The sequence below is a fragment of the Heterodontus francisci genome, unplaced genomic scaffold (assembly GCF_036365525.1).
Source record: "Heterodontus francisci isolate sHetFra1 unplaced genomic scaffold, sHetFra1.hap1 HAP1_SCAFFOLD_172, whole genome shotgun sequence".
NCBI classification, from domain to species: domain Eukaryota; kingdom Metazoa; phylum Chordata; class Chondrichthyes; order Heterodontiformes; family Heterodontidae; genus Heterodontus; species Heterodontus francisci.
The window spans coordinates 2,689,200-2,699,202 of NW_027141631.1; the positions used below are offsets into that span (position 1 = coordinate 2,689,200).

At 44.3% G+C, this 10,003-nt stretch overlaps 1 non-coding gene across 1 annotated transcript; it reads right to left on the reverse strand.

The window, feature by feature from the left end:
* Nucleotides 1–6,995: 6,995 nt before the first annotated feature.
* Nucleotides 6,996–7,068, reverse strand: trnaf-gaa (transfer RNA phenylalanine (anticodon GAA)). Its single transcript has one exon. It is a non-coding gene; the product is annotated as a tRNA-Phe (tRNA).
* Between the last annotated feature and the right edge of the window lie 2,935 nt (nucleotides 7,069–10,003).

Below are 10,003 nucleotides of genomic sequence, written 5' to 3' on the forward strand. Positions count from 1 at the left end.
CAGCTTACTCTCATACTCTATTTCCCCCTTCTTAATCAATCCTTTTGCCTCCTCTGCTAAATTCCAAACTGCTCACAATCTTCAGGTTTGCTGCTTGTTCTGGCCATTTTCTATTTCTCCTCCTTGGATCTAATACTTTCCTTAATTTCTTTTGTAAGCCACAGTTGAGCCACCCTTCCTGTTTTACTTTTGCACAGACAGGAATGAAAAATTGTTGTAATTCATCCATGCGCTCTTTAAATGCTAGCCATTGCCGATCCACTGTCAACCCTTTAAGTAACGTTCCCCAATGTATCATAGCCAACTCCCGCCTCATACCTTCATAGTTTCCTTTGTTTAGATTCAGGACCCGAGTCTCGGAATCAACTCTCTCACTCTCCATCTTAATGAAGAATGTTATCATATTATGGGCGCACTTCCCCAAGGGAACCCACACAACAAGATTGTTAACTAATCCTTTCTCATTACACAATACCCAGTCCAGGATGGCCTGTTCTCTAGAGGTGTTATACACCTCTATCAATTCTCCACTCAATCTCCTTTGATATAGGCAGAATAATCCTAGCTTTTCCAACCTAACCTTGTAACTAAAATCCCCCATCCCTGGATCCATTCTGGTAGATCACCTCTGCGTCCTCTCAAGTACCCTCAAATTCTTTCTAAAGTCTGCTGAGCAGAACAGGAAGCAACACTCCAATTGGGGCCTATCCAGAGTTTTTTAATGCTTCAGCATAACTTCCCTGCTTTTGTACTCAATACCTCTATTTATAAAGCCCAAGATCCCATATGCTTTGCGAACCACTCTCGCAATATGTCTTGCCACCTTCAAAGATTGATGCACATGAACCGCAAGTCCCTCTATTCCAGCACACTCTTTAGAACTGTGCCATTAAGTATATATTGCCTCTCCCTACTCCTTATGCCAAAATACATCACCTCACACTTGTCACTATTAAATTCCATCTGCCACCTGTCTGCCCATTCTGCGAGCCTATCACTGTCCTGTTGCAGGCAGTTCATATCATCCTCACTGTTTGCCGCTCCTCCAAGTTTGGTGTCATCGGCATATTTTGAGATTCTACTCTGTATTCCAAGATCCAAGTCACTTACCTTGAGCACAAAATAGCAGTGGTTCTAGCACTGACGCTTGGGGAACACCACTGTCGACTATCCTCCAGTCTGACAAAGAACCATTTAATAAGACTCGCTGTTTTCTGTCCTTCAACCAATTTTCTATCCAATTGGACACTGACCCTCCTGTCCCACGAACCTCAATTTTGTTAACCGCCCTTTTATGTGGTACCTTGTCAAACGTTTCCTTAAAATCCATATAAACAACATCCACTGCATTCCCTTCATCAACCTGCTCTGTTAGTTCATCAAAAAATGCAGTTAGATTAGTCAAGCATGAACTCCCATTTATAAATCCATGCTCACTCTCCTTAATTAACTCGAACCTCTCCAAGTGACTGTTGATTTTTTACCCTGATTATTATTTCTAAAACCTTAACCACCACTGCTGTTAATCTAACTGGCCTGTCGTTACCCGGACTGTCCTTACACCCTTTCTTGAATAAGGGTGTCGCATTTGCCACTGTTTAATCCTCTGGCACCTCCCCCGTATCCAGGGAAGATTGGAAGATTATAGCAAGCCCTTCCGTTATCTGCATCCGCATTTCCTTTCGCAACCTGGGATGTGAGCCATCCGGAGCAGGTGATTTATCTTCCATCAGCGCAGCCAGCCTTTTTACTACCTCCCTCTACTAATTTGTACTCTCTCCATTGCCTCTACTCTCTTCACTTCAACTGATATTTTGTCCAATTCCACTTCCTTAGTGATCACTGATACAAAGTACTCATTAAGTAGATTAACATTGCCCTGCACCTTTAAGCTTATATTATCCTTTTTGTCCCGAATATGCCCGACTCAACCTCTTACTACCCACTTATCATTTACATGCTGCTCAAAGATTATTGGGTTTCCTTTCATGTTGACTGCCATTCTATTCTCAGAGAAATAGAGAATAAGCAAATATAGAAGATGTAAGTATTTCCCATCCTTGATGAAGTGGATTTTTTTATGCTGTGGGTGGTAATGTCTTGGCCCACGGCTGTGGTGGAAGCAGAGACAATCAATGATTTGAAAAGGCAATTGGATGGATACTTGAAGGAAAGAAACTTGCAGGAGGAAAGGGATCGAGCTGGTGAGTGGAACTGACAAGATCGCTCCGGGGAGAGCCAGCATGGACGTGGTAGGCCAAACGACCACCTTCTCTGCTGTAAATGACTCTGTGTTGTTTCTCAAATTCAATCCACTGGTGCTTGGTAAATAATTTCAAAGGAAATTGTGCCACCAGAAAATCAGAACCAAGGCAAGGGACGCTTAAGGAAGCGAAATTGCTGAAACCCGGGATTGAATCAGGGACCTTTAGAGCTTCAATCTAATACTCTCCCAACTGAGCTATTTCAGCCCTACATTAACAGTGGCTTGGTGTCCTTGTTTTGGAAGAAAATACATACATTCAAGTTTTCCAAAAAATTGAAGAACACAACATGTGAGTAATATTCCCCATTGCTTTGTCAGCACTGATGGATTGTGAAGCGGGAGACAGCCAGAAGTGCCACTGAGCCGCACAGACCCCGAGCTGAGAATGAAATGAGATCAAATTCAATCTTTCATAGTGAGATGCTGCTGAGAGGTAAGAGTCCTGTATCAAAGCGAGACTTGCTCATTTCAAACACTCCCTGTACTCTCTGCTCATGAAGCCTTAAAAAAGGGAAAAACAGAATGGCACTCAAAGTCACAACCCTGCCATTAAAAGTCTCATGTTCGACTGACAGAACTGTCACTGCTACTCGGTCTCTTATTGGATGGATGCAACTCCAACGCAGGGGTGGCATTCAAATCCTCCCATGGGTCCGCATGTCAGACTGAGTTCCATGTTGTAGACTCAAGCAGAGGAAATCTGCTCACTTCCAAAACTATCAGCGAATTGAAGCTGATTGCGATCAACATCATCAGAGGCCAGAACTACCGGGTGAAAGGAGACAATCTGAAGAAGGATCCACAATTGTTCAAAGGCATCGACAAAGTGAAAAACAAGAAAATTGATGAGTCAATGCAAGCCAAACAACAGAAACACTGAAGAATTCCATTCCATTCCAGTCCTGTTGTTTTTGGAGTCAGGTCACAATTACTGCAACAACTTCATATTCCCACTTGGCTATCTGTACATTTAGTTAATTACAATTTTGTCGACAAGCTCTTTGAATCCAGTTGTCTGGTCCTCAAGCCAGCTCCGTATGGAAGTCAATTCCACCTTCTGCAAGACTGAAACCAATAGATAACATTAATCTAAAAATGCCAGCAGACCAGGGCTCGTCCGGGATTTGAACCCAGGATCTCTCGCATGTTAATTAACCATACTCCCAAAGCAAGGATCATACCCCGAGAACAACGAGCCACTGACAGGTCAAACTTAATTAGCTGTTGTGGAATTTCACTGGAACCCCCCACCCAATCATCCATTTTTTTCAGATCAAAGCAACATCCTGCAAATGCTGAAATAAAAACAGAAAGTGCTGGAAATGTTCAGCAGCTCTGGCAGCATCTGTGCTGAGAGAAACACAGTTAACGTTTCAGGGCACTCACCTTTTGTTTCAGCCATCCTTTCAGACTGCTTCTGTCCATCCAATCTCACTTTCTATTCTATCCACATTCTAACCATTCACTGCATTACTACATTTTTCATGAATTCCTCATTTCTTTTCTTAATGACAATTTTGTATTTCTGGCCTTTGCTTCAGACACCACCACAAGTGGAATCATGTCTCCATCTACCCAATCAAACCACTTCGCTGTATCCTCACATTGCAATGTTTCTTTAACCCTGACAGACTGTGGTGTTTCTGCTGTTTGATTGCAGTTCTTGCTCCCCGCCAGTAGATGTCACCTCACTCCAATACAGTGAAGTTTACAAATCTGAGAGAGACACAACAGGAAATAATTGTTCACATTCTAGTGAATGTGTGGGATTTAGAAATACTAGGAGTGGAGACGAGTTATTATTGCACTCTGCTATTACATCTTTTATAATGGACTGCAGCATTTTCCCCACGACTGATGTCAGGCGAACCAGTATATAATTCGCTGTTTTCTTTCTGCCTCTTTTTTTAAATAGTGGAGTTACATTAACTGCCGGCCAATCCATTGGAACTGTTCCAGAGTTGAAAGAATTTTGAAAAAAGACCAGAAATGCATCTGCTATTTCAAGGGCCACTTCCTTAAGTACTCTGGGATGTAGATTATCAGGCCCTGGGGATTTATCGGCCTTCAATCCCATCAATTTCCCAAACAGTCCCTACTCATACTGATTTCATACAGTTCCTCCTTCTCACCAGACCCTATGTTGCCAAACATTTCTGGGAGATAATTTGTATCCTCCTTTGTGAAGACAGATCCAAAGTATGTATTTAAATGGTCTGCCATTTCTTTGTTCCCCATTATAAATTCCCCCGTTTCTGACTGGAAGGGACCCACATTTGTCTTCACTACTCTTTTTCTCTTCACATATCTATAGAAGCTTTAACAGTCAATTTTTATGTTCTCTGCAAGCTTGTTTCCACTTGTTAATCAATCCCTTTGTCCTGCTCTGCTAAATTCCAAACTGCTCACAATCTTCAGGTTTGCTGCTTGTTCTGGCCATTTTATATTTCTCCTCCTTGGTTCTAATACTTTCCTTCATTTCTTTTGTAAGCCACAATTGGGCCACCCTTCCTGTTTTACTTTTGCACAGACAGGAATGAACGATTGTTGTAATTCATCCATGCGCTCTTTAAATGCTCGCCATTGCCTATCCACTGTCAACCCTTTAAGTAACGTTCCCCAATCTATCATAGCCAACTCCCGCCTCATACCTTCATAGTTTCCTTTGTTTAGATTCAAGACCCGAGTCTCGGAATCAACTCTCTCACTCTCCATCTTAATGAAGAATTTTATCATATTATGGGCGCACTTCCCCAAGGCACCCCACACAACAAGATTGTTAACTAATCCTTTCTCATTACACAATACCCAGTCCAGAATGGCCTGTTCTCTAGAGGTTTTATACACCTCTATCAATTCTCCACTCAATCTCCTTTGATATAGGCAGAAAATCCCTCGCTTTTCCAACCTAACCTTGTAACTAAAATCCCCCATCCCTGGATCCATTCTGGTAAATCGCCTCTGCGTCCTCTCAAGGACCCTCAAATTCTTTCTGAAGTCTGCTGAGCAGAACTGGAAGCAACACTCCAATTGGGGCCCAACCAGAGTTTTATAGATGTTCAGCATAACTTCCCTGCTTTGTACTCAATGCCTCTATTTATAAAGCCCAAGATCCCATATGCTTTGCAAACCACTCTCGCAATATGTCTTGCCACCTTCAAAGATTGATGCACATGAACCCCAAGTCCCTCTATTCCAGCCCACTCTTTAGAACTGTGCCATTCAGTATATATTGCCTCTCCCTATTTTTATGCCAACATACATCACCTCACACTTGTCACTATTAAATTCCATCTGCCACCTGTCTGCCCATTCTGCTAGCCTATCACTGTCCTGTTGCAGGCAGTTCATATCATCCTCACTGTTTGCCGCTCCTCCAAGTTTGGTGTCATCGGCATATTTTGAGATTCTACTCTGTATTCCAAGATCCAAGTCGCTTACCTTTCGCAAAAAAAGAAGTGGTTCTAGCAATGACCCTTGGGGAACACCACTGTCGACTATCCTCCAGTCTGACAAAGAATCATTTAATAAGACTCGCTGTTTTCTGTCCTTAAACCAATTTTCTATCCAATTGGACACTGACCGTCCTATACCACGAACCTCAATTTTGTAAACCCCCCTTTTATGTGGTACCTTGTCAAACGCTTCCTTAAAATCCATATAAACAACATCCACTGCATTCCCTTCATCAAACAGCTCTGTTAGTTCATCAAAAAATGCAGTTAGATTAGTCAAGCATGAACTCCCATTTATAAATCCATGCTCACTCTCCTTAATTAAGTCAAACCTCTCCAAGTGACTGTTGATTTTTTACCCTGATTATTATTTCTAAAACCTTAACCACCACTGCTGTTAATCTAACTGGCCTGTCGTTACCCGGACTGTCCTTACACCCTTTCTTGAATAAGGGTGTCGCATTTGCCACTGTTTAATCCTCTGGCACCTCCCCCGTATCCAGGGAAGATTGGAAGATTATTGCAAGTCCTTCCGTTATCTGCATCCGCATTTCCTTTCGCAACCTGGGATGTGAGCCATCCAGACCAGGTGATTTATCTTCCCTTAGCACAGCCAGCCTTTTTAGTACCTCCCTCTCCTAATTTGTACTCTCTCCATTGCCTCTACTCTCTTCACTTCGACTGATATTTTGTCAAATTCCACTTCCTTAGTGATCACTGATACAAAGTACTCATTAAGTAGATTAACATTGCCCTGCACCTCTAAGCTTATATTATCCTTTTTGTCCCGAATAGGCCCTACTCAACCTCTTACTACCCACTTACCATTTACATGCAGCTCGAAGATTTCTGGGTTTCCTTTCATGTTGACTGCCAGTCTATTCTCATAGAAATAGAGAATAAGCAAATATCGAAGATGTAAGTATTTCCCATCCTTGATGAGGTGGAACTTTTTTATGCTGTGGGTGGTAATGACTTGGCCCACGAGTGTGGTGGAAGCAGAGACAATCAATGATTTGAAAAGGAAATTGGATGGATACTTGAAGGAAAGAAACTTGCAGGAGGAAAGGGATCGAGCTGGTGAGTGGAACTGACAAGATCGCTCCGGGGAGAGCCAGCATGGACGTGGTAGGCCAAACGACCACCTTCTCTGCTGTAAATGACTCTGTGTTGTTTCTCAAATTCAATCCACTGGTGCTTGATAAATAATCTCAAAGGAAATTGTGCCACCAGAAAATCAGAACCAAGGCAAGGGACACTGAAGGAAGCGAAATTGCTGAAACCCGGGATTGAACCAGGGACATTTAAATGTTCAGTCTAACGCTCTCCCAACTGAGCTATTTCAGCCCTACATTAACAGTGGCTTGGTGTCCGTGTTTTGGAAGAAAATACATACATTCAAGTTTTCCAAAAAATTAAAGAACACAACATGTGAGTAATATTCCCCATTGCTTTGTCAGTACTGATGGATTGTGAAGCGGGAGACAGCCAGAAGTGCCACTGAGCCGCACAGACCCCGAGCTGAGAATGAAATGAGATCAAATTCAATCTTTCACAGAGAGATGCTGCGGAGAGGTAAGAGTCCTGAATCAAAGCGAAACTTGCTCATTTCAAACACTCCCTGTACTCTCTGCTCATGAAGCCTTAAAAAAGGGAAAAACAAAATGGCACTCAAACTCACAAAAATAAAAGCAATATACTGCGGATGCTGGAAATCTGAAACAAAAACAAGAAATACTGGAACCACTTAGCAGGTCTGGCAGCATCTGTGGAAAGAGAAGCAGAGTTAACGTTTCGGGTCAATGACACTTCTTCGGATCTGACAAATATTAGAAAAGTCACAGATTATAAGCAAGTGAGGTGGGGGTGGGGCAAGAGATAACAAAGGAGAAGGTGCAGATTGGACCAGGCCACATAGCTGACCAAAAGGTCACGGAGCAAAGGCAAACAATATATTAATGGTGTGTTGAAAGACAAAGCATTCGTACAGATTAGGTGTGAATACACTGAATGTTGAACAGCAGCAAGTGCAAACCTGAAAAAAAGCCTGAAAAAAACAGTGGGTAAGCAAACAGAGCAAACTAAGATGAAATGAAATAAATGCAAAAAAAGATTGTAAAAAATGTAAAAAAAGAATGTTAAAAAAAAGGAAGAAAAAATAACTAAAAATGAAAGTAAAATGGGGGGCTGTCATGCTCTGAAATTATTGATCTCAATATTCAGTCCGGCAGGCTGTAGTGTGCCTAATCGGTAGATGAGATGCTGTTCCTTGAGCTTGCGTTGATGTTCACTGGAACACTGCAGCAATCCCAGGACAGAGATGTGAGCATGAGAGCAGGGGGGAGTGTTGAAATGGCAAGCAACCGGAAGCTCAGGGTCCTGCTTGCGGACTGAGCGGAGATGTTCCGCAAAGCGGTCACCCAGTCTGCGCTTGGTCCCCCCAATGTACAGGTGACCACACTGTGAGCAGTGAATGCAGTATATTACATTGAAAGAAGTACAAGTAAATCGCTGCTTCACCTGAAAGCAGTGTTTGGGGCCTGGGATAGTGAGGAGAGAGGAGGTAAATGGGCAGGTATTACACCTCCTGCGATTGCAGGGGAAGGTGACCTGGGACGGGGACGAGGTGGTGGGGGTAATGGAGGAGTGGACCAGGGTGCCGCGGAGGGAACAATCCCTTCGGAATGCTGACAGTGGAAGGTAGGGGATGATGCGACTGGTAGTGGCATCACGCTGGAGGTGGCGAAAATGGCGGAGGATGATCCTTTGGATATGGAGGCTGGTGGGATGAAAAGTGAGGACAAGGGGAACACTGTCACGGTTCTGGGAGGGAGGGGAAGGGGTGAGGGTAGAGGTGCGGGGAATGGATCGGACACGGTTGAGGGCCCTGTCAACAACAGTGGGGGGAAATCCTCGGTTGAGGAAAAAGGAGGTCATATCAGAAGCACCGTCATGGAAGGTAGCATCATCAGAGCAGATGCGTCGGAGATGGAGAAACTGGGAGAATGGAATGGAGTCCTTACAGGAGGTAGGGTGTGAAGAAATGTAGTCGAGGTAGCTGTGGGAGTCGGTGGGCTTATAATGGATATTGGTAGACAACCTATCCCCAGAGATGGAGACAGAGAAGTCGAGGAAGGGAAGGGAAGTGTCAGAGATGGACCATGTGAAGGTGAGAGAAGGGTGGAAATTGGAAGCAAAGTTGTTAAAGTTTTCTAGTTCGGGGCGGGAGCAGGAAACGACACCGATACAGTCATCAATGTACCGGAAAAAGAGTTGGGGGAGGGGGCCTGAGTAGGACTGGAACAAAGAATGCTCGACATATCCCACAAAAAGACAGGCATAACTAGGACCCATGCGGGTACCCATAGCGACACCTTTTACTTGAAGGAAGTGCGTGGAGTTGAAGGAGAAGTTGTTCAATGTGAGAACAAGTTCAGCCAGGCGGAGGAGGGTGGTGGTGGATGGGGACTGGTTGGGCCTCTGTTCCAGGAAGAAGCGGAGAGCCCTCAAACCATCCTGGTGGGGGATGGAGGTGTAGAGCGATTGGACGTCCATAGTGAAGAGGAGGCGGTTGGGACCAAGAAAGTGGAAATTATCAAAATGACATAGGGCGTCAGAAGAGTCACGGATTTTGGGAAGGAGGTAGAAGCGGGCTGTCCGGGGTTGTGGGACTATGAGGTTCGAAGCCGTAGAGGGAAGATCTCCAGAGGAGATGAGGTCAGTGACAGTCCTTTGGACGGTAGCTCGATGTTCGGTGGTGGGGTCATGTTCCAGAGAGAGGTAGGAAGAGGTGTCTGTGAGTTGGCGTTGAGCTTCTGCAAGGTAGAGGTCGGTACGCCATACAACAACAGCACCACCCTTGTCTGCAGGTTTGATGACCATGTCGGGGTTAGACCTGAGAGAACGGAATGCCTCAAGTTCAGAGGGGGACAATCTTCTCACATTGAACAACTTCTCCTTCAACTCCACGCACTTCCTTCAAGTAAAAGGTGCCGCTATGGGTACGCGCATGGGTCCTAGTTATGCCTGTCCTTTTGTGCGATATGACCGAGCATTCTTTGTTCCACTCCTACTCAGGCCCCCTCCCCCAACTCTTTTTCCGGTACATTGATGACTGTATCGGTGCCGTTTCCTGCTCCCGCCCCGAACTAGAAAACCTTATTAACTTTGCTTCCAATTTCCACCCTTCTCTCACCTTCACATGGTCCATCACTGACACTTCCCTTCCCTTCCTCGACTTCTTTGTCTCCATCTCTGGGAATAGGTTGTCTACCAATATCCA